Source organism: Chrysochloris asiatica, unplaced genomic scaffold (assembly GCF_000296735.1).
Source record: "Chrysochloris asiatica unplaced genomic scaffold, ChrAsi1.0 scaffold00041, whole genome shotgun sequence".
Lineage (NCBI taxonomy): Eukaryota > Metazoa > Chordata > Mammalia > Afrosoricida > Chrysochloridae > Chrysochloris > Chrysochloris asiatica.
In genome coordinates, this window is record NW_006408559.1 from 21496203 (window position 1) to 21515060 (window position 18858).

At 41.8% G+C, this 18858-nt stretch overlaps 2 non-coding genes across 2 annotated transcripts; both read left to right on the forward strand.

Moving 5' to 3' along the window:
• Positions 1-1075: 1075 nt before the first annotated feature.
• Positions 1076-1147, forward strand: TRNAC-GCA. Its single transcript has one exon. It is a non-coding gene; the product is annotated as a tRNA-Cys (tRNA).
• Positions 1148-3953: 2806 nt separating this feature from the next.
• Positions 3954-4025, forward strand: TRNAC-GCA. Its single transcript has one exon. It is a non-coding gene; the product is annotated as a tRNA-Cys (tRNA).
• The last annotated feature ends 14833 nt before the right edge of the window (positions 4026-18858 follow it).

Consider the following 18858-nt stretch of genomic DNA (forward strand, 5'->3'; position numbering starts at 1 on the left):
GGTATGGAGTGTATCTCAATGTAAAGAAAACAAAAATCCTCACCACTGGTGGAATAAACAACATTCTTATCAATGGAGAAAAGATTGAAGTTGTCAAGGACTTCATTTTTATTGGCTCAACCATCAACACTCATGGAAGCAGCAGCCAAGAAATCAAACAATGTGTTGCATTAGGCAAATCTGCTTCACAAGACCTTTTTTAAGTGCTGAAGAGCAAAGATGTCAGCTTGAGGACTAAGGTGCACCTGACCCAAGCCATGATATTTTCAATAACTTCATATGTATGTGACACTTGGACAGTGATTAAGGAACATTGTAGAAGAATTGATGCATTTGAGTTATGGTACTGGAGGAGAATATTGAAACTACCATGGGCTGCCAAAGGAACAGGCAATCTGTATTGGAAAAAGTACAGGCCAGGATGGCCAGACTTCATCTGTCATACTTTGGACATATTGTCAGGAGGGACTAGTCACTGGAGAGGGATTTCATGTTTGGTAAGGTGGAGAGTCAGAGAAAAAGAGGAAGACCCCCAGAGAGATGGATTGGCAAAGTGGCAGCATCAATGGGCTCAAACGTGGCAACAATTGTGAGGTTGACCCAGGACCAGGCAGTGTTTCATTCTGTTGTGCATAGGGTTGCTATGAGTCAATACCAACTTAATGGCACCTAAGAACAACAACAATTGGCTTTGCCATGATTTCCACTATCATATAATTATTCTTCATACTGTGATCTGCTGTAAGTATACACAGCCATTTTTGTCTTCAAGGTAGGAAGAAGAAAGGTACAGGGCTGAGGGACCAACAAAGGATTATGTGTCTTGTTGTGAATGTCTTGGCCAGCTCTTGGCCTAAAACAAACAGGCAGTGGGTGATAGCCTGGTTTTCCATAGAATGCTTCTCCTTTCCTACCTACTAAAGGCCACAATGAGGACAAGACCTGGAAGACTATAAAGCTGAGGGAAGGTGTATAGTCATGAGTCAGCTAGTCCAAAAGGAAGTATTAGTTAATATTGTAGGGAGGAGTGCTACCACACAAATAAAGGCATTAATTAGGTAGCATTCAGCTGCCAGGGGGTGTAGCTCAGGGGTAGAGCATTTGACTGCAGATCAAGAGGTCCCTGGTTCAAATCCAGGCACCCCCTTATTTATGTGAACTTTTTCATAGCTAATGCTAACACCTGCAACCCCTCCTGGGCCCTCAGAGAAGGTATAAGTCCCCTAGTATTGGAGTTTATAACAACAACCACACAGAGACACTCTCTCCTGACTGTGGAGGTAAGGTGGAGCCAAAAAAACGACCCTTATATGTATGTTTAGGTCTCATCTCCACCACCCCACTGCCATCTATGAAGGCCACCATCTTAGTTTCTTACAGTTGCTGCTCTTGTTGCTAAGCACCACTGAGTTGGTTGAGATTCATAGCGACCCTGTATAGTGTTTCTGAGGAGCAACTGGTGAATTTGAACCCCCAACCTTGCAGTCCAGTGCATTATCCCACAGTGCCACTCCAGGGCTCCTTAGTCCTTAAGGTTTATTGTAAGAAAATACCACAATGTGGATGATTTGAAGAACAGAAATGGATTGTCTTCCAATTCTGTGGTCTACAAGTCTGAATTCAAGGGTTAATTCCTTCTGAAGACTTTGAGAGAGAAACTGTTCCATGACTGTCCTGTCTTCAGGTTGTTGTTGTTAAGTGCCGTCAAGTCAATTCCGACCCATAGTGACCCTGTATAGGGTTTCCAAGGAGTAACTCGTGAGCTTGAACTGCCAAACTTGCAGCTCAAATGGCTTTATAGTCTGGCGCATTAACCCATAGAGCCTCCTGGCAATTCATGGCATCTGTCTCGGTTGTCACATCACATTTCCTCTTCTGACTATATCTTTGTCTGTTCTCCGATTTGGTGAGACATCACTCAGATGAGATTAGAATCCACCTACAACATTTTAGGAATCCTGATTTCGCACTGTAGGGTGAGCATTGGACAGGTAACCACAAGGTTGGTGGTTCAAATCCACCAGGTACTCCTTGGAAACCCTTTTCAGGTTTGCTGTGAGTCAGAACTCACTCAAGGGCACTTAACCACAAGTCTATCTTAAAGGAACGCTGGTGGTGCAGTGGCTTACATGGTAAGCTGCTAACCACAAGGTCAGCCAGCTGCTCACTCCATGGGAGAAAGATGAGGTTTTCTGTTCCATAAAGATTTACAGCCTCAGAAATCCTATACAGCATCACAATGAGTTGGAACCAACTCAACAGCACACAACACCACCACTCCATCTTAAAAGACCTTTTTGTCAATTAAATTGCACCTTCCCAAACAGCATGGTAGGTAGAGACCAAAATACCGCAACCCAGAAACCAGAAGAGAGCAGTATGTATCATTGGCCAGATGGTCTCAGAAAAATTGTTCTGGAACCTTTGCAGTTTCTTGTTACATTGTATTTCTCCCATTTATAACAGAAATGTCTACCTTGTGCCTTGTCCTCCATTGCACATGGGACACAGATCATTTACATTTTAGATTGTGCAGGTGGACAGAAGAGAAATTTTACTCCAGGTGAATTTGGACTTGGAGATGACTTATGACTTTTTAAATGATATGGTGTGGTGAATGTGACCAGTACCTGAATTGTGGGGGAAGAGAGCAATGGGGAATGTTATGGATGGGATTGTGTGCCCTTCGAGTATGTGTCAGTATGACTGCACCATGATTTGTCTATTATATAATTACCCTTCATTTTGTGATCTGCTAGAAGTATGCAGTTTGTGTTGTAAATCCTGCCCTCTTTGATGATCATGAGGCAAGAATAGAAACAGATGTGTTATTGACACAGAATATGAGCAATAAGAATGGATTTTATCCATGTTAATCTGTTCTGAATGATAGAATATGTTAAAAATAAACAAAAAATAGCTGAGATTAAAGGGACCCAGAGATAAGAGCCAACAGCTGACTTTCCCACAATGAGAACCTCCTAGACCCAGGGGAAGATTAACACCAAGACCATGGAGGTCTCCATTCAACAATAGACCCTAAAATGGGAAATGGTGTCACAGACCTTCCCAAGATGGCAGACAGTGAAAGCCTTCCTCTGGTGCAGACCCTATGAATTGTAACTTCTAATCTGAATGGTGAGGATCAAGTTCTCTTTCCTAAAATGGGTATTTGTGATATTGTTGTTGTTGGGACACAAGATAACAAAGACAATACCCTAACCCCTGGTACTTCTGGTCATAAACTTGTTTGGAAATGAGGCCCCTGAAGATGTCATCAGTTAAATTAGGATGAGATCACAGCATGTAGGGTCAGTCCTAATCTGAGAATTTATGAAAAAGAAGAGTAGGCACAGAGAGACAGACAGAGGAAGGAGACAATTCGATTATATGATACTGATCTTCTATCCAAGGGACGCCACAGAACTACTGCAGCTAGCAGTGCATAGGAGAGAGGCATGGGACAGATTCTTGTAACTCTCAGATGCATCAACATGGCTTACACCCTGATTGTGGAGTTTCCAACTCCAAAATTGTGAGACAATGAATGCTGTTCACAGCCACCACTTTGTGTTAGTTTTCCATGGTCGCCCCAAGAGAGGAATACACAGCCCATTTTGTCCTCAGGTAAGGAGGAAGAAAGGTCTAGTGCTGGTGGTCCAGGGAAAGATGATGTGGCTTGTTGTGGAGACCTTGGCCAACTCTTGGCCTAAAACAAACAGGCAATGGGTAATGGGCTGGCCTTCCACAGAAGGCTTTTCCTTTCCTCCCTAGTAATGACCTCAGTGAGGACAAGGCCTGGAAAGCCATCTGAGGGAAGGCCTATAGTCATGAGTCAGCCAGTCCCAAAGGGTAGCTAGCACCAGTTTACAGGGTGCTGCATAGAACAATATTACAGGGCTGAGTGCTACCACACAAATGACAGGCATTGAATAGGTTATGGTCATCTGTCAGGGGGTATGGCTCAGGGGTAGAGCATTTGACTGCAGATCAAGAGGTCCCTGGTTCAAATCCAGGTGCCCCCTTTTGTATGTACCATTTTCATAGCTAACACTACCACATAAACCCACTTGGGCTCTCATGAATGTTTTACAGTCACCTTGTTGACATGTGAAAGAAGAACCCATATCTAAGTCACAGTCTCCAGACTGTGGTAAAGTGGAGACAAAAAGACTTGTTACATATTTGTGTTGCTTTCCTCTCCTCCACCCCACTGTCATCCGTGAAGGCCTCTATCTTAGTTTCTACAGTAACAAAATGTCATGATGTGGATGACGTTAGAGAGAAGAAGTGAATTGCTCCACATTCTGTGGTCTACAATCTGAACTCAAGATCTGAGCAAAATGAAGTCTTTGACAACTTCCATCTTTTCTCCATTAATGTTGATGTTATTTATTGGTACAGTGAAGAGGATTTTTGTTTTCTTTACATTGAGGTGCAACCCATATGGAAGGCTGTGGTATTTGATCTTCATCAGTATTTTAAGTCTTCTTCACTTTCAACAAGCAAGGTTGTGTCACCTACTTATCGTAGGTTGTTAATGAGTCTTCCTCCAATGCTGATGACACATTCTTCTTCATATAATCCAGCTTGTTGGATTATTTGCTCAGCATACATATTGAATAAGTATGGTGAAAGAATACAACCCTGGCACACACCTTTTCTGATTTTAAACAATTCCATGTCCCCTTGTTCTGTTTGAATCACTGCCTGTTGGTTTATGAGCAGGTTCGTCATGAGCACAATTAAGTATTCCGGAATACTCATTCTCTGCAATATTGTCCATATCTTGTCATGATTCACACCATCACAAACCTTTGTGTAGTCAATACAACACAGGTAAACATCATTCTGGTATTCTCTGCTTTCAGACAAGGTCCATCTGACGTCAGCAATGATAATTCTCAGTCCACGTCCACATCTGTATCAAGCCTGAACCTCTGAAGCTGCCTGTCAATGTACTGTTGTAGCTGTTTTGAAATTATCTTTAAAAGATTTTTACTTGCATGCTGTATTAATGATGTTGTTCGAAGATTTCTGCATTCCATTGGGTCACCTCTTTTTAGAATGGGCACAAAGATGAATCTCTGCCAGTCAGTTGGCCAGGGAGTTTTTCTTCTAGAGCTTGGCATAGATGATTAGCACCTTCGTTGCTACATTGTTGAAAGATTTCAATTTGTATTCCATTGATTCCTGAAGCTTTGTACTTCGCCAATGCCTTCAGTGCATCTTAGACTTTTCCAACTTCATTACCATTGGTTCTTGATCATATGCCACCTCTTGAAATAGTTGAACATTGAACATTTCCTTTTGGTACAGTGACTCTGTGTATTCCTCCCATCTTATTTTGATGCTTATGCATCATTCAATATTTTGCCCACTGTTGTTGCTGTTAAGTATTATTGAGTCGGGTCCAACTCACATTGACATTGTAAAGGTCACAGTGACACTGTATAAAGTTTCCAAGGAGCTACTGGTGAGGTGGAACCCAACCTTGTGGTACAAACCAACCTCGCAGTCCAATACATTAGCCCACAGAGCCACGCCAGAACTCATTTTGAGCATTGTAGTGTTAAGTGCTGTCGAGTCGGTTCCAACCCATAGCGACCCTGTATAGGGTTTCCAAGGAGTGACTGAGGACCTTGAACATCCGACCTTGAGGTTCAAACCAACTTTGCAGTCCAGTGCATTAACCCTCCCCGCCAATGAAACCAAATAAACATTCAGTATTACAAATCAATGCTTGAATTTTTTTCTTCAGTTCTTTCACCTTGAGAAATGTTAGAAAACCTTTTGGTTTTCTAACTGCAGGTCTTTGCATATTTCATTATAATATTTGACTTTGTTTTCTTGTTGTTGTTAAGTGCCGTCGAGTCGGTTCTGACCCATAGCGACCCTGTACAGAGTTTCCGAGGCTGTAAATCTTTACGGGAGCAGAACACCTCATCGTTCTCCCATGGAGCAGCTGGTAGTTTCGAACTGCCGGCCTTAAGGTTCACAGCCCGATTCGTAACCACTATGCTACCAGAGCTCCTTTTGTTTTCTTGAGCGGTCCTTTGAATTTTTTGGTTCAGTTTTTTTACCTCCTCATTTCTTCCATGTACTTTAACATCTCTACACTGGAGAATGAGTTTTAGAGTCTCTTCTGACACCCATTTTGGTCTTTTCCTTCTTTCTTGTCTTCTTAAATGGCATTTTGCTTTCTTCTTGTATGATGTTCTTGATGTCATCCCACAACTCTTCTGGTCTTTGGTCATTAGTGTTTAATTAATCAAATCTGTTCTTGAGATGATCTCTAAATTCAGGTGGGATATGTTCAAGGAGTCCTGGTGTGACGCTGTGGGTTAATGAGCCAGACTGCGAAGCCATTTGAAGTGCAAGGTCAGTGGTTCAAGCTCACCAGCTGTGCCTCGAGATCCCTATACAGGGTCGCTATGGGTCAGAACTAACTCAATGGCACTTCACAACAACAATGTTAAAGGTTATATTTTTGCTCTTACGGATTTGTTTTAATTTTCTTCAATTTCAGCTTGAATTTGCGTTTGATGGTCTGTTCCACTGTCTGCCTCAGGTCTTATTTTAACTGATGATATAGAGCTTTCCCACTGTCTCTTTCCAAAAGATCTGACAAAAATGTTGTCTATTTGATTTCGGTGTATTCCTTCTGGTGAGATCCATGTGTATAGTTGTCTTTTATTTCGTTTAAAAAAAAAAGATATTTGCAATGAAGAAATCATTCGTCTTGCAAAACTCTACTATGCGGTCTCCAGCATAGTTTTTTTCACCAAAACCACAGTTTCCAACTACTGACCCTTCCTATTTGTTCCCAACCCTCCCATTCCATCCATTATCAATAAATCCTTCAAAAAAGTTTTCAAGTTTTTACTGTGACTTGAGTGAAAGTTTACAGGGCATATCATCAGTTTTACATTAAAAAAATCATACACCTTGTTTCATTACAATGATTAGAATCCCCTTCATGTACCATCAGATAACACTATTTCTCTCTATTCACTATAACTCTTTTTTAAAATTATTTTTTTAATGTGCCACCAAAGGGCACATTCTGAAAGTTTGCCTCCTGGCAGCCATATTTCAGTCCTTCTCTTCCATGAATCTAGTGTCCTCAGCTGCTCCCTCTCTCCATATCCCCATCTCTGCCTCCACCTCTGGTGTCACTGCCTCTCTGGATAAGTTCTCGCATTCTGCATGTGCTCTTCTCCCTTGATGATCTTATGGTCCTTTGATTCTGGACTGTAAGATTAACTACTCCCCCATTTTTGTTACAAAACTTCTACCTTTACAATTGTGACAGTCGTAATTAGTCATGATAACAATTACTCACTATTGAATCGTAAGAATCTTATCCCTATCTCTTTTAACAGACCGAGCTAGACGAGACAAAAACTATTCAGTGGGGACTCTTTCTTCCCCCCCACAGTCTTAAACTAAACTCCCTCTTGAAACCTTGTAAGCCAGTCACTTCATGCCTCCATGACCCCCTCATTTTATGTAGCCAATGTCTAAGTTGCCCATCCCTTTCTGCTATGTGTGAAGAGGGGATAGCATTGATACTTGATGTGAAGACTCCTTCCATCTCTGTTGGTATTTAGAGTTACTACCTCCATGAGTATATATGTCATGTTCATCAAATTGTAGCAATTTACCTGCATTTCCTTTACCAAAAATTGTTTTTTTTTTCTTTTTTTCATCTTCCTCTAGTCAAGTTCTGATTCTCAAGCCATCGAGGCTATGTCAAATGGGTACTATCTGCAAGTCTGGGTGTTCTTGTGCACCTCCTCTAACTCCATATCAGCTGGATGGTTCACTCTCAACTCTAGCCTTCTGTGGCTATGTCCTTGTCCATGGGCTCAGGTGTACCCAGATCTCACTACACTTCAGACCAACCAGCCCTTCCTCTTCTCTCCTTTATCTCCAGGTTAACGGTTGCCAATGGAATGTGACTGAGCTCAGCCCATTTCTTCATTGCTGCCTTTCCCCCTCTTCCACTCACCAGTAGACCAATGTAGCAGTTAGTTTTCATGCCTGCTCATGTAATCCCTTTGAGTTTCAGTCTTAGAGGGAGGTTTGTTCTGAATGAACTTTATTGCTTGCCTTGATGACTTCCCTGCAAACAACTTGCATATTCTTGTAGTAACCAGTCAGACTGCCACATATTGTCAGGAGGGACCAGTTACTGGAGAAGGATATCATGCTTGATAAGGTGGAGAGTCAGAGCAAAAGAGGAAGACCCCCAGCAAGATGGATTAGTAAAGTGGCTGCATCAATAGGCTCAAACGTGGCAACAATTAAGAGGTTGGCCCAGGATGGGGCAGTGTTTCATTCTGTTGTACATAGGGCCCCTATGAGTCAGTACCATCTTGATGGCACCTAACAACAACAACAAACACTTCTAAGGCCAATGATGATAAAATTGAAGAACTCTGTCAACGTCTACATTCTGAAATTTATCAAACGTGCAATCAAGACAAATGGAAGAGGAATGGCATAGTGTTCATCACCCAAAAGAACATATCATGATCTGTCTTGAAGCACAACGCTGTCTGTGATAGGATAGTATCCATATGCCTTAAAGGAGTCCTGGTGTGTCGCTGTGGAATAATGCACTGGACTGCAAGGTCGGTTTGAACTACAAGGTCAGCAGTTCAAATTCACCCCATACAGGGTCACTATGAGTTGGAACTGACTCCATGGCACTTAACAACAACAACTCAAAGATGACCAGTTAATACAACTATTATTCAAATTTAAGCACCAACCACTAAAGCCAGTGATGATGAAATTGAAGAATTCTACCAACTTCTTCAGTCTGAAATTGATCATACATGCAATCAAGATGTATTGAAAATTACTGGTGAATGGAATGTAACACTGGAAACAAAGAGGAAGGATCGGTAGTTGGCAAATATGACTGTGGTGATAGAAATAATGCTGGAGATCGCATGACAGAATTTGGCAAGACCAATGACTCCTTCATTGCTAATACCTTTTTTAAACAACAAAAACAGTGATTATACACATGGACCTCACCAGATGGAATACACAGAAATCAAGTTGACTACATCTGTAGAAAGAGATGGTGGGAAAACTCCATATCGTCAAACCAAAACAAGACCAGGGGCAGACTGTGAAGCAGACCACCAGTTGCTCATATGCAAGTTCAGGCTGAAGCTAAAGAAAATTAAAGCAAATCTTACAAGTTCCAAAATATGATCTTAAATATATCCTACCTGAATTTACAGACCATCTGAAGAGCAGATTTGATGCATACAGGGAGAAAGCAAACGGTCATTAAAAAGACAAAAAAGAAGGGAACGACCAAAATCAATGTCAAAAGAGACTCTGATCTCCACTGAGTAGTATACAATCTGACTAGGCTGGGCTGATGCAATGAAATGCAGACGGGTCTCTTGTGATACAATAGTGAATAATTGTTATCAGGACTGATTGTGAGGGTTGGAAATGTAAAGGTTGGTGTTTTATAGCAAGAAGGGGAGTGGTTAACTTTCCAGTCTAGGAGCGGAGGTCCCTGGGACCATCAAGGGAGAAGAGCAGAGAACAGGACCCTACCCAGAGAAGCAGTGATGCCAGCGATGGAGGCAGAGACAATGACATGGAGAGATGGAGCAGCTGGGGACTTTAGATCCCGAGAGGGAGAGGGGCTGTGTGTTGATAACCGGGGTGCAGGCTTGTAGTGTATACCCTTTGGTTGGTTGATGATGCATGGAGGGGAATGTAACCATGGCAATGTAACGATATACAATAGGATGAATGTAAAACTAATGTTCTCCCATGTAAACTATCACATAATTCACAATAAAACATTTAAAAAAAGAGAGAGAGAAACTCTGAAACCAACTTCTCCATCATAGAGATGCTATAACAAATGGAAGAAATGAGGAGATAAAAGAGCTGAAGAGAAAATCTCAATGGTTAGCTCCAGAAGACAAAGTAAAATATTATAACAAAATGTGCAAAGACCTGGAGTTAGAAAACCAAAAGAGAAATACATGGTCAGCATTTCTTAAACTGAGGTAATTGAAGAACACATTCAGGCCTCAACTTGAAATATTGAAGGATTCTCTGGGCAAAATATTGAATGATGTAGAATGCATCGAAAGAAAATGGAAGGAATACATAGAGTCACTGTACCAAAAGGAAATGGTTGATGTCCAACCATTTCAAGAGATAGCATATGACTAAGAGTCAATGATACTGAAGGAAGAAGTCCAAGATGCATTGAAGGAATTGGCAAAGAACAATATGCCAGGAATTCATGGAATACAAATTGAAATCTTTCAACAAACAGATACAGCACTGGAGCACTCACAAGTCTATGCCAAGAAATTTGAAAGACAACCTCCTGGCCAACTGAATGGAAGAGATCCATCCATATTTGTACCCATCCTAAAGAGTGGTGACCCAAAGAATGTAGAAAATCAAAGGACAGTATCATTAATATCACATAAAAGTAAAATTTTGCTAAAGATAATACAAAAAATGGCTGCAACCATACATTGACAGAGAACTTCCTGAGGTTCAAGCCAGATTCAGAAGAGGATATGGAATGAGTGACATCATTGCTGATGTCAGATGGATCTTGGATGAAAACAGAGGATACCAGAAAGATGTTTACCTGTGCTTTATTGACTATGCAAAGACTTTTGATTGTGTGGATCATGACAAGCGATGGACAATACTGCAGAGAAATGAGTATTCCAGAATGTTTAATTGTGCTAATGAGGAACCTGTACATAGACCTAGAGGCAGTTATTCGAACAGAACAAGGGTACACCAAATGGTTTAAAATTAGGAAAAATGTGTGCCAGGGTTGTATTCTTTCACCATACTTATTTAATCTGTATGCTGGGCAAATAATCTAAAAAATTGGATTGTATGAAGAAAAATGTGGCATCAGGATTTGAAGAAGACTGATTAACAACCTGCAATATGCAGATGATACAACCTTGCTTGCTGAAAGTGAAGAGGACTTAAAATACTTACTGATGAAGATCAACGACCACAGCCTTCCATATGGGCTGCATCTCAATGTCAAGAAAACAAAAAATCCTCACCAATGGACCAATAAACAACATCCATACAAATGGAGAAAGGATTGAAGTTGGCAAAGATTTCATTTTGCTTGGATCAACCATCAACACCCATGTGAGCAGCAGTCAGGAGATCAACTGACATACTGCACAAGACTTCTTTAAAGTGTAGAAGAGCAAAGATGTCAGTTTGAGGACTAAGATGGCCTGACCCAAGCCACGGTATTTTCAATAACCTCATATGCATGTCAAAATTGGACAATGAATAAGGAAGCTCCTAGAAGAACTGATGCATTTGATTGTGGTGTTGGTGAAGAAATCAGCATGCATGGACTGCCAGAAGAACAAAGCTGTCTTGGAAGACATACAGCCAGAATGCTTCTTAGAAGCCAGGATGGTGAGATTTCGATTCTCATTCTTTGTACATGTTCTCAGGAGTAACCAGTGCCTGGAGAAGGACATCATGCTTAGTAAAATGGAGGATCAGCAAAAAAGAGGAAGAACCCCACTGAGATAGACTGACACAGTACAGCACCAATGGGCTCCAACAATACCAGTTGTGAAGATGGCAGAAGACCAAGCAGTGCTTCCTTCCATCGTGCATAGGGTTGCTATGAGTCAGAACCAACTTGACAGCATCTAACAACACCAACAACAACCTATGAATGTACCATAATGTCTTTAATGAGAGTATCACTTTTCCTAAGTAACATTTTTATTACAAAAACATGTACAATGTGGAAAAGTTGTAAATAAATAAAAATGCCTTCAAAAGCTAAAATTGTCTATAATCACACTCATACACAATGCTTTTATATCTGTCCTTTCACTTGGCAGATCATCATGAACATTCTCCTTTGTCACTAAATGCCATTCCAGACCTGGGCTCTGAATCTTTCAGTTCAGGAAATACCGTCACCTCTTCACAGTATGTCCTTGTCCCCTATGCTTGGCATGTAGTAGACACCCAATGGCTGTTAATGTTGAGGAAGATTACCTGGATGAGTTTAAAGATCTCCTCGGTTGTAAAGGTCAACCAGGAACTGAGTGATGGAGGAAATGAGAGAAAGAATTGTCCAGGAGTCCTGCGGTATTGACACAAGTAACGAGTGATAGCCACACCACCCTGCTGGGGCAGGGGGTGTAATTCAGAGACAGAGTATTTCACTGCAAATCAAGAGGTCTCTGGTTCAAATCCAGGTGTCCCATGTTACTCTTGTTTTCAATCCTGTGTTCCCTGGTCCTCACAGGTCAGGACACCTCATAGTAAATTGTGAAGAAGAATGATCAGGCAGATCAAAAGTCTAATCAAAATCTTAGAAGTGTAGGCTCAATTTGTATGTACAATAAAGTTTACCTCCTCCAGTCCCCTTGGGTCTTACTCAGCTCAGCCCCTATTCTGCTGGGCTTGGTACTGAGATCTCACTTCTGTATGAGAATTCTAGAGAGAGGTTAGGGACTGTGTCTCCATCTCCTGCTACATGTTCCATGACACCAAGCCCAGACTTCATACACACAGTAGCTGAGCCAGCAATGCTGTTGTTGTTGTTGTTGTCAGGTGCCATCGAGTCAGAACCGACTCATAGCGACCCCATGCACAGCAGAACGAAACAATGTCTGATCCTGGGCCAACCTCACTACCGCTGCCACACTTGATGCCATCAATGATGCCATCTGGCCAATCCATCTCGTTAGGGGTCTTCCTCTTTTTCTCTGACCCTCCACCTTACCCAACATGACATCCTTCTCCAGCGACTGTTTCCTCCGGACAATATGTCTAAAGTATGAGAGACGAAGCTTAGCCATCCTGGACTCCAGCAAAAGCACCATGGAAAGGTTTTCTGAGCTCAACCTGCTGAGGTGCTGATTGGAGACCCTGGACTGGGATCCATGATCCCAAAGTTCTAGAGCTCAGAGGGTAGGCACTGCTAGAGACTCATGCCCTGCCTTTCTGGGACCAGGGCCTACAGAAGAGCAGGATTCTGGGAGATCCATGGGAGTAAGGCCAAGGAATGAGACGGTGGAGAATCGGGTGGAGGAATTTGCCTGGGGCTTCTTGGAGGACCTAACCTAAGCCCACCTGCCTTTTCTCTCTCCATGCAAACAGATTCAGAATCATGAGATTCAGCAAAGCCAAGAGAACTGTAACCATAATAACAAAATCAGTAACAATAAAAACAGGTAAGGAGCATCTGGGTTTCTCCTTTTTAATCTGTCCTTCAAAGCACTTCTTGTTGTGATTGTCCAATAAAACCTTGACCTCTGCAATTATATCTGAATTCCTTCAGAACACTGAGTTAGTCTTGTATTTCCAGTTAGTGCATGAGACCTGCTCTACTGCAGATTGAATTTCTTTCCTTAACAATCCCCACCTCTTCCCAACATCCTCTCCACCCACCCATCCATAGCTGAGAACACCCGTGTAAGAGTCCCAGGAGGTCTCAGTGGAAATGCTGTTGCTTCAGTAGAAATGCAGGCTTCTCTCTCAGTGCAAACACCGACGGATCTCTGTGGAAATGCCTGCATCACAGTGGAAATGGGGGAGCCTGTGAAAATGGGGGTGTCTCAGTGGAAAGGCAAGAGTCTCCCTGGAAGTGCCACACTGGTGTCTCTGGAAATGCAGGTCATCTCATTGGAAGCATGGACATGGTAGTGGACACATGGAGATTTCCGTAGAAACATGGGTCTCTCCATGGAAACACAGCCATCACAGTGGAAGGCCTTTGGACTAAGCCACAGCAGTGGTCCCCAGCCTGAATTGCTCTTTGCAGTTATCTGGGGTGTGAAGTGGGAGAGCTCACAAGCTTCACCTCAGATCTCCTGAGTCAGAATGTTTGGGAGTGAGATCAAGGGTCTTTATATTTAACAAACTCCTCTGATGATTGTAATGAAAATCAGAACTGGGAACTACTGGTTTGGTTTGTTGCCCCATGTCGCACACCTGTAGAGACCATAATTAAAAGACATGTCCACACACACACACACACATCTGATTAGTAATAGGGTCATGCCAAGATCCCTCATTGCTGGTCTTAGGCTCTTACCACTAAACCAGCTCTGGGGCAGGATGAAAGGCAGCCTGTTGCCACTCCCTTCAAAGGGTCATATAAGACAGGAGTGGCCCACTCTTCCCCAAAGTGCTGGAGAAGAAATGACTTCTAGCCTTCAACCAGCACTAAAGTGAGGCACACACAGGGGCCCAGGGATCTGAACAAGCCTCTCAACTTGTAGGCGCATGCTCTCCCCAAGTCAGAAGCCCAGTGAAGCCATTCTAACTAATGCCATTTAACCATTTAGCCTCCGAACTCTCCGGTTCCATGGACGCTTCACATTTGGGACCTTCCCAGACCTCATCTTATTATGCCTGTCTCCCTTTGTCTGGCTCTGGTTTGTATTCTTTGCTATAATAAAGTATAATAGTTAAGTATAGAGCTTTCCGTGAGTACTGCAGTCATTCTGGTGAAGTATCACATCTGAGGGGGTATGGACATCCTTGAATTTGGAGCCAACTGGTCCGATGTGAGGGTGGTCCTGAGGGCCCCTAACCTTGCACCTGGTCTCTGAAGTCTTGGACAAACTTGGCAGTGTGAAGAGAAGTGTCCTTAGTGTGTGAAGTTTGGCCTAACTCTGGAGACTCTGGAGAGACGGTATTGAAAGGCATTTGCACAGGTTTTCTACCTTATTATCCCAGAAGGCTTCAAACCAGTGGGTCAGCCCCCCTGGAGGAGCAGGCCTGGGTTTAAGTTGCCTGTGTTGGGGTCCAAAGTCAAGGCCCAAAAGGTGCCTGGATTGAGACTAGGGGGTCTCTCTCACTCTGCTAGCAAAGTGTCTGCACAAGCCCATCAGACAGCACCTAGTCTGTGCCTTCCTGCAGCTCAAGGCCAACTAAAGCCTGATCTTGTAGCCTGGGGGTTCTGAGGTCAAAGAGACAACTGTGTGCTTCCAGTCATCACAGTGCTGGGGCAGGTTCCAGTAGTTGGTGGTTGTTGTTAGGTGTCACTGAGTAGGTTCTAACATGTTGTGTTGTGAAGTGCCGTCGAGTCGATTCCGACCCATAGTGACCCTGTATAGGGTTTCTGAGGAGCAGCTGGTGAGCTGCTTTGCAGTCTGGCTCATTAACGCACAGCACCACACCAGGACTCCAGGTTCTAACAAAATCCTCATTAAAAGCTATAGACTTTGGTCTTCATCAGGAGTGTCAAGTCCTCTTTGCTTTCAGCAAGCAAGGTTGTGTCATCTGCATATTGCAAGTTGTTAATGAGTCTTCCTCTGATCCTGATGCTGTGTTCTTCAAATAGTCCAGTTTCTCAGGTTATTTGCTCTGCATACAGATTGATGAGTAAGTGTGGTGAAAAAATACAGACCTGACATTTTGTGGGAGTCATAAAGACCATGGCTAAAAGTGTCATATTAAGTAATTCACTGCACTACAGGTACACAAAGGAGCTCTGGTAGACCCGTTGTTATGAATCGGACTGCTAATCTCATGGTCAGCAGTTGGAAACTACCAGCAGTTTCACCGGAGAAAGATGAAGCCTTCTGCTCCTGTAAAGATTTACAACCTCAGAAACCCTACACAGAATTAATATGAGTTGGAACAGACTCAATAGCACATAACCGCCACCACAGGTATACAAGAAGCCAGGGACATCATGGATGTAATTCTTGAATTTAGCCAGTGCAGGCTTAACTTTTGTCTTGGTTTTCTGCTCTATCATATGGGGAGCTTGGGTAAGATTTTTTTTAGTACAAACATAGAAAATCCCAGTGAATCTTTCTGTAAACGTTTGATCTAGTAACTCCAAGTGTTGTTAAAATCAGTCACCCATCCTGCAGCTCTTCTTTCTGTCCATGGCTGCAGTCACCAGATCTTTCGAACGACTTGCTCTCCATAGGCCTTTCACTCTGGCTGAGGGAACCATTAGCTCTTTGTCAGCTGTGTTCCATGATCTATGGAAGACTCAACTGGATTCTGGCTGCCTTTAGCACTAGATCTGACAATGAATCCCAAATTCCCCCACACCCCTGATTCTCTGAGAATCTCTTGCTAGAAAATAACTTCTTATACCAACATCTATATTACCTTTAATAAAACTTCACTCAAATTGGATGTCAAAGAGATTGTTCGATGATTTCCGCATTCCGTTGGGTCACCACTCTTTGGAATGGGCACTAATATGGATCTCTTTCAATCGGTCGGCCAGACATTTGTCTTCTTGAAAGTGCCTCCTCACTTTCTTGAAAGATTTCAATTTGTATTCCATCAATTTCTGGTGCCTTGTTCTTTGCCAATGCACCTTGCACTTCCTCCCTAAGTATCATTGGCTCTTGATCATATACTACCTCTTGAAATGGTTGAGCATTAACCATTTCCTTTTGGTACATGTGTATTCCTTCTATCTTCTCTTGATGTTTTCTGCATCATTCAATACTTTGTCCAGAGAATCTTTCAACAACAAAAGTCGAGGCTTAAATTTGTTCTTCAGTTCCCCCACTTGAGAAATGCTGAGCATGTTCTTCCTTTTTGGTTTTCTGATTCCAGATCTTTGCACATTTTGTTGTAATATTTGGCTTTATCTTTTTGAGTTGATCTTTGACATTTTCTGTTCAGCTCTTGGACCTCCTCATTTCCTCCATTTGCTTTAGCATCTCTACACTGGAGAGCAAGTTTCAGTGTCTCTTCCGACATCCATTTTGACCTTTTCCTTCTTTCTTGTGTTCTTAATGATTTTTTGCTTTCTTCATGCATGATGTCATCCAACATCTCTTCTGGCCTTCAGTCTTCAGTGTTTAATGTATGGAATCTGTTCTTCAGATAGTCTCTAAAGTCAGGTGGGATACATTCAAGGTCATATTTTAGATATCATGGACTTGTTTTCATTTTCAGCTTCAGTTTGAATTTGCATATGAGTAATTGATGGTCTGTTCGACGGTCTGCCTCTGGCCTGGATGATATGGAGCTTTTCCATTTTACAATCACATGGTTTACTATGCCAGGAATGACAAATATAAGAGAAATGGTGTCACGTTCAGTGTCAAAAAAACATTTCAAGATTTATCTTGAAGTGCAGTGCTGTCTGTGATCGGATAATATCAATATGCCTACAAGGAAGACCTGTTAATACTACTATTATTCAAATTTATGCACCAACCACTAAAGCCAGTGATTATGAAATTGAATTATACCAACTTCTTCAGTCTGAAACTGATCAAACATGTCAAGATGTATTGATAATTATTGGTGATTGGAATGTGAAGACTGGAAACAAAGAATAAGGATCAGTAGTTGGAAAATATGCTCTTAATGACAGAAATGATGCTGGAGACAGCATGAGTTTTGCAAAAGCAATGACTTATTCATTGCAAAAACCTTTTTAAAACAACATAAAAGGCAATTATACACATGGGCCTCACCACAAGGAATACACAAGAATCAAATTGACTATATCTTTGGGAAGAAACTGTGGAAAAGCTCAATATCGTCAGCAAAACCAGGACAGGTGCTACTCTAGGACAAATTATCAAGTGTTCATAAGCAAGTTTAGGCTGAAGCTGAAGAAAATGAAAACAAGTCCACAAGAGTAAAAATATGACCTTGACCATGTTCCATCTGATTTTAGAGATCAATCACCTCAACAACAGATTTAATGCACTTGACACCAATGACCATTAATCTTGACCTGTGAGGACTCTGAAGCCCCTTCCAGCTATGTGTCAATGGCAGTGCTTTTCCAGAAAGGGTAACAGGTAGCACAAGTGACAAGAACCTGCTTCTTACTTTGCATCAGATTAAATTGTAGTGAGGCAAAATTGGTAGCTTCCAGGCCACAGAAGCTTGTGTTGACAACTCAGCTCCCTTTCCCTATATTGAGTCTCAGGATACTGAACCTTCCTACATGTGAAGAATTTCATTCATAAATGCAGTTACATAGCACCAGACTCAGTGATAAGCTTTTTTAGCTCATCTTATTTTACTAACAAAGGCCTTGTTCTATCCAAACTGGTTTAGTTTTATGTTTCTACATATTGTTTAAGGAGCTCTTGTAGCACAGTTACGAATTGGGCTATGAACCTTAAGGTCAGCAGTTTGAAATTACCAGCTGTTCCGTGGGAGAAAGATGAGGCTTTCTGCTCCTGTAAAGACTTACAGCCTCAGAAACCCTGTACAGGGTCACTATGAGTCAGAACTGACTCCACGGCACATAACCACCACCTCCACCACATATTGTTTATTGCTTAAGTTGTGATGATTTTGTTTTCCTTTTTGTTCATTCAGGGGTAATCCATATTGAAGGCTGCAGCCTAAATGTAAATTGTGCTGTCCACACACAATCATCAGTAAGTACTTCATTTTCATTTTTGACAAGCAAGGATGTATCACCTGTATGTTGTGTGCTGATAATTAGTCTTCCTCCAATCCTGATGCCAAGTTCTTCTTCATATAGTCCAGCTTCTCAAATTATTTGTTCAGACTGATTAAGTATGGTAGAGGATATAGCCTGGACACACACCTTCTTCCATTTTAAAGACTGTAGTGTCCCCTTGTTTGAATTAATGTTTCTAGATCTATGTATAGGTTTCACATAAGAGCAAGCGAGTGTTCTGAACTTCCCACTCATCATGCTATTTACAATTTATTGAGTCACAAAGTTGAATGCTAGCAAAAAAAAAATAATAATAATTTTTTTTTATTAAGTAAAAAAAGTAAAGCATTGGAAACAAGTTTTATTTTAAGGCACTTTTTAAAAAAGGCTGATACATTTGGAAATTAAAAAGCACTTTTAAC